The sequence below is a fragment of the Punica granatum genome, chromosome 2 (genome assembly GCF_007655135.1).
Source record: "Punica granatum isolate Tunisia-2019 chromosome 2, ASM765513v2, whole genome shotgun sequence".
In the NCBI taxonomy this organism is placed as follows: Eukaryota; Viridiplantae; Streptophyta; class Magnoliopsida; order Myrtales; family Lythraceae; genus Punica; species Punica granatum.
Window position 1 is genome coordinate 24,507,044 of NC_045128.1, and position 5,993 is coordinate 24,513,036.

Sequence of the window (5,993 nt, forward strand, 5' to 3'; positions counted from 1 at the left end):
TGTAAATGAATATGTAGACTAATCGAATTGACAATGAATAAGTATATTTGGGCCTACGTAAATCCCACCCATATTAATTAGGCTAGCCGCATGCACACCAGTACCCATATAGGGTCCAATCCACTTGAGTCTAGTTTTTTTTTTTATTTTTTTTATTGTTTTATTTATGAAATTGACTTATACTTGAGACCATATGGGGACCAATCTATTTGGATTTTGCTATTTGCAAATCCACTTACAGATCGGGCCTATATAAAGCGCAATTCACTTGGGTCCACTTACACTTCATAGTCCACCCCCACTATGGACACGTTTTTTCATCCGAATAAAACTCCTGATAGGATTTTTCGAATCCTAATCTGGCGTTTGGTTACAACTAGGACATAACATGTCGGAGGATTGGACGGGATTATCACTTAAAGCCCGAATCCAGCCCGGGGGTGGGTTTGGTCCGGATAAGGATTTAATTTAGATTGAAATGACAATTATGCCATTGTCATTTAAGTCTAATTGCACCCAACACAAATTCATCTTCCTTAGACTCTCTTCAGATACAGCTTAGAGCGACAACGACCTTGACGAGGACAATGAAGCTCTCCACCAACGGCCACCTGAAAACTATCATCTCGTCATTCGCTTGCAAACCTCCAAGCTCTCGATTTCCTTCTCGAAACAGTTTCTCTCCCAATCTTGCAATCTCAGCTGCTCAGCACTTTCAGGTGAATCTTCTACCTCGAGCGGGCCGTCTCTTGTTCATTCTCTCATTGTTTGTAGTCAATTTTTGGTATTATCCCTCAATTTTTCGATTTTTAAGTGGACAAATTTTAGGGTTTCAATTCTAGGTTTTCGAATTTTTGGAATGAATTTTGAAATATTGGGAATGTTGTTTGGTTTTTACTGTTAGATGGGAATTTTTTGTTGTCTTTTGATTTGGATTTTGTTTTCGTTCGTGTTTACTGTGGAGCTTTGAAGATGAATTCGAAAAGCATATGTTGATTGCTTATTACGCGATTGAGGATGGATTTCAAAAGGATGTTAGGAAAGAGACTGTTGATTGATTGAGTTGGATAGGTGTTGTTTCATCTAGGTTTTTGTGGATGGATAAGTAATTGTAGATAACAGGTTACTAATGCACTAATGACTTGGTTGCACTAGTTTAATTTTATTGCTCCAAGACTACGTTGATGGGTTGATATTTATAGATTTGCTTTGGGATACCTTTGCCAGCTATTGACTGGTTGATTAGTATATATCTGTTGCTTTTAGTTTTATGTAAATGCATCACATAATTTTGTGGTGTTTGATGGTTTTGCACTTCATGGACTTCTGATATTTATTCATGAATGGATGGAGGCTAGGGTGGCCTGAATCGAAGTCAACAAAACTCGGTCATCGAGCTTGCTCTCAGTTCGAGGCTCAAGTGACCTAAATAGAGTTAAGATGGTTTGAATCCGATCGAGGTAATCGAGTCCATGCTTTCTTGGTCAAGCTCGCATTAATTCGAATTGATTTCGGTCAAGGTTGTTAGGCCTCTACAGTGCTTTTTATCAAGGTCGTGTCGGGTTGGATTTTGGTTAAGGTGTCTTGGTCCTCAACGGAGCCCGCATTGATCTTGGTTGAAAAAAATGGCCATTAATATACTTAAACAACATGGCTATACCCTAATATACTTATATTGGTCATTCCATGGCTATATCCTTCCCACATATTCTATCCAAATATCCCAAATATCTTAGTTTGCTCCAAACACAAGATAAAAATTAAAGTTATCCTTAGGATTAAAATCCCATAATTTCCCCCTCCTATTTCCTATCCTTTGCTAACGTCCAAACATCGCCGATGGGTCTATCTAAGGTCTAATTCACTTAAACTTGTTTAATTCTTTGAGTTTAGGCAAGACACAAATAGGTTGTTTACATATGTGTTTGGAAAGTCCTCTTTCGAGTCTCGTAAGTGTCTAAGGCTCATTCCGAGTAAATGAATCAATACGGCCAAGTCGATTACCTATTAGATCATTTGTGTGAGAATGTGTGAGACCTTAAGCATTCGGTAAATAATTGAAATATGACAACCATAGACAAGCTGAGGACTGATTCTTGGGCGATCGAGAACACTCAATCGTAATAGGACCCCCGAACTCGGAACTTCGGTTCCGATTGGATTACGACCTTAATGAGCCTAGTAGATATCCTATAATGCACCCTAGACACTAGAATCTTTTTGGCCCTTGGGCCTCAGGCCAAAAAGGAAAGTGACGACTCCCTTCTCCGCACGTTTCCACGTCCCCCACAATGTTGTGGCCGGATAAGGGTTTGCACAACCGGCGTGGTCTGAGCCGACCGGCGACCTCAATCGACGGGTGGGTGGCTGGCAGGGGCGCCCCACCCCTTTCTCCATCCAACTCTTCCATTTCTTTTTAAATTTTATATTATTTTTTACTTTGTTTTAAGTCCCTTATGTTTCTATTTGTGCAAAATTAGCCCGAAAAAAGTCGCTACGTTATGCAGTGGAAAAACAAATTTGTGTTGTATCATGAAATTTTGGTTTTGTGCTGCAGTGCAAAAATCAGAAAATTTTCATGCTTCATGATGTTATTTTCCCTAGGATACATTCCTTTCTGCCGTAATCTTCACATACACATTGATCGGTTTATAATGCAAATTTAGGGTCAAAAAATTAATCAAGTCACGTATATTTATCCCACTAATTTCCACTTACACGAATTAATCAATTTATTTAGTGAATGTTCAAGTCAAACTGATCAATCGAATCACAAATTAATCGATTTATTAAGCAAATCTTAGGGTCAAATTCCTCAACCGGATCACGTTATCACAATTTTATGATTTTTGATGAAGTAAGTCTGATTTGAAACAGCTTCTCAGGTTCAGGTTTTGGTTTCATAACTTTGAAAAGTGCTCAGGGACTGATTCGTGAAAATCCAGAAAGTTCCCCAGACCATCCTCTAAATCTGGACAGTTCGGGCTTGTTCTGGACAGTCCAGAAAGTCAGAGGACTCATTTGAATTTGCGAAGAATGTCTTTGTACTGACCTGAAATAATTCAGAAAGTTCATGAGCTGTTCCTGAGCGGTTTAAAATGTCCAAGGACTGATTTTGAGTTGTCCAGAAAGCCTGGGACAGAGCTGAAACTTCAGAAAAATGCCCCTGGACTGAGCTGGAACTGTTCTGAGAGTTCAGTGACTGATCTGGATAACCTTTGTAGCCCAACGACGTACGACTGAGCCGAAACGATTTTCAAAGTTCCGAGAAGATTTGAAAACAGTGAGAAAAGCAGGGGCTAAACTGAGAAAGAGTTCAAGCTTTCCAAAATCAAGTGTAAATGGCTTTAAGCGCGTAAATACAATTTAAGGAACCCGAGATTAGATTATCAGATCGTTTTATTACACGGATTTATTTTCCAAGTTAATTTATCATGTTACAAAAAACTTATTTCACGGATATTTTCGATTTATAAACAAGCTAATAAATCCGATTTAAGTTATTAACCGGTCTATGCTGACGAAAATTGATTTCACAATTACAACGATTCATTAAACAGGTTTATTAGGCCGAATGGGAATTAAAGCAAGTGCATACGCAAGATACGGTTTTGTTGGTCCAAGTCCTCTAATCAAACCTATAACCGATTAAATATACTGATATCAAATAAAATATGTATTAGTTTTATTTATAGTTTTAATTTTAAATTTTTTTGGAAAATGTTAACACTTAATCCACTTATTTGAGACATTAATTGCTTATATATATATATATCTATATATATATATAATTGTATCACATCCTATTAAATAGGGATAGAATAATAAATTTATTAATAAATTATTATTTTATATGAAAATTGAATAATATTAGTTATTATTGCAACTAAAGAAAATCATCCAAAAGAAACATTATGAAAGAATTCTAATGACTTATTATTATTCTATAAGCAACTGCTATTTTATTATTAAATAAATATGCATTATTATAATGAAATTAAAATTATCAAACTCTACTTAATATAATAATCATTATTAGCCTTATGAAAGTTGAAATTAAGTAAATCTCTCATTGAAATGATTAGTCAATTTGTCTAAGATTATTCAAATTTACAAAACGCAATATATGAAATATGAGTGAGGAAAAGACAATAACAAGTACCTAATGGTAAAAATTTAGAGTCTATATGACCATTAATCTTTCTTTCATTAACCAAAGTTATGAATTTTGTATTTTTTGAATTTTATAATTACTTTCTGATAAATTGAATGGATAAATGAGATCATCCCTAAAAAATAGTTTACATGAATTATATGCTTATGAGCTCTAGCGTGAGTATGAAATTTATAAGTTTACATAGTTTAAAAACATATAAATATATAAATATAGTTGTATTAATATTTAATATTAAATATTAAATTTTATATAAAAAAATTCGTGCAACGCACTGCTTTAATAACCTACTGTGTGTGTGTATATATATATATAGATAGTGAATAGGCAGATTTTCTCTACAGTGATTAGTTTTTTCAATTCAGTAAGCATTTAATATGGTCATAAATTAACTTGGTTGGCAGTTTTACTCTCTCTCCATATATATATTATAGCATTAATTTGTAAGCTAAACCTCTCGGAAATTTCTTTTGGCAGAAAAAGTTTGTCCTTCGCTCTACCAAATAAATTGGTCTGGCTATATAAACGTATTCCCATACCCCAAATCTCTGTCACCAGCAAAAAGTCCATAATATAGCCATTGCATTATAAAGATAGAGAGGAACAACGCAAATGGATATGGATACCCGCGCTAACATTGTAATCGTGTCCGTACTGGTCATGTTTGCTGCCGTGGCCAACTCCGAGATTACCATATGCAACGTCCCCCTTTCAGGGCTTCAGGCCTGCCTTCCGGCAGCTAAGCCACCCAGCCCACCACCACCGACGTCGGAGTGCTGTGCGTCAATGAAGGATGCCGACTTCTGCTGCCTGTACTCGTACCGAGACTCACCTTTGCTGCCTTCTCTCGGAGTGGACCCCAAGCTCGCCATTCAGATTCCTGACAAGTGCCACCTTGCTCATCCTCCTCCTTCCAGTTGCTAATGAATCGATGAAGCTTTCGTGATGATGGGACCATATTAACATTAATCTCGATGATGATGGAGCGTGTTGATTTTTATAATATGTTTATGATTAAAGGTTGTCATGTGATATTTATATGATTAGTATGTGAAAAATAATATTGCAAATTGATAAGGCTTGTTTTTGGTGGATTATTTGGCGTGATTTAGGTGGCGTTTGATGATGGGATGGAATTTAACTGCCCTCTACTCCGAATATTTATATACATATTCAAGTGGAATTATAATAATGGTTAGAAAAAGTATATGTGAAAATTTATTATTAAATTCAGGAAAAAGATCAAAAAAGTAATGATTGTATTATTAACTTGCGAAAAAAGTAATGAATAGTTAAGAGAATTTAGTATTAAAAAATTAATTATAATAGTAGTTAAGAAAAGGTACACGAGAGAATTTATTATTATATTAAAAAAATAAAAAAAAATAATGATTGTGTTATTGAATTGAAAAAAAAAAAAAGTGGAGCAACCTGGATGTAAATTATACATCATAAACAATTCGTCTTTTGAATGGAATCAAAATTTCGGATGAAAATAGAGTTGAGTATTTTATTTGGAGGCCCGCTGGGGTCCGTGACCCCGTTCATGGGGCTCCTGATTACGGGTTAAGAGCCCAAACTCTACAAGACAACAGATTCTTGTTTTTTTTTTTTTGTTTATTTATTTATTTATTTATTTTGACAACCGTGAAGAGCACTATACCGCGGTCATGGTGCAGGAGAGTCCCAGACTGCAATCTATGACATGTAGCGGTGTCCATGGTTAGGGTAGAACCAAAAACCCGAACCGACCCAAACCAAATTACAAGTTCGGCTCAGGTTCTTCGAATATTGGCTCGGATCTGGAACCGGCCAGTAT

The 5,993-nt window shown here is 35.7% G+C and overlaps 1 long non-coding RNA gene across 1 annotated transcript; it reads left to right on the top strand.

Moving 5' to 3' along the window:
* Nucleotides 1-457: 457 nt before the first annotated feature.
* Nucleotides 458-5,268, top strand: LOC116194087. Its single transcript, XR_004154344.1, has 2 exons — nt 458-719; nt 4,652-5,268. It is a non-coding gene; the product is annotated as an uncharacterized LOC116194087 (long non-coding RNA).
* The last annotated feature ends 725 nt before the right edge of the window (nt 5,269-5,993 follow it).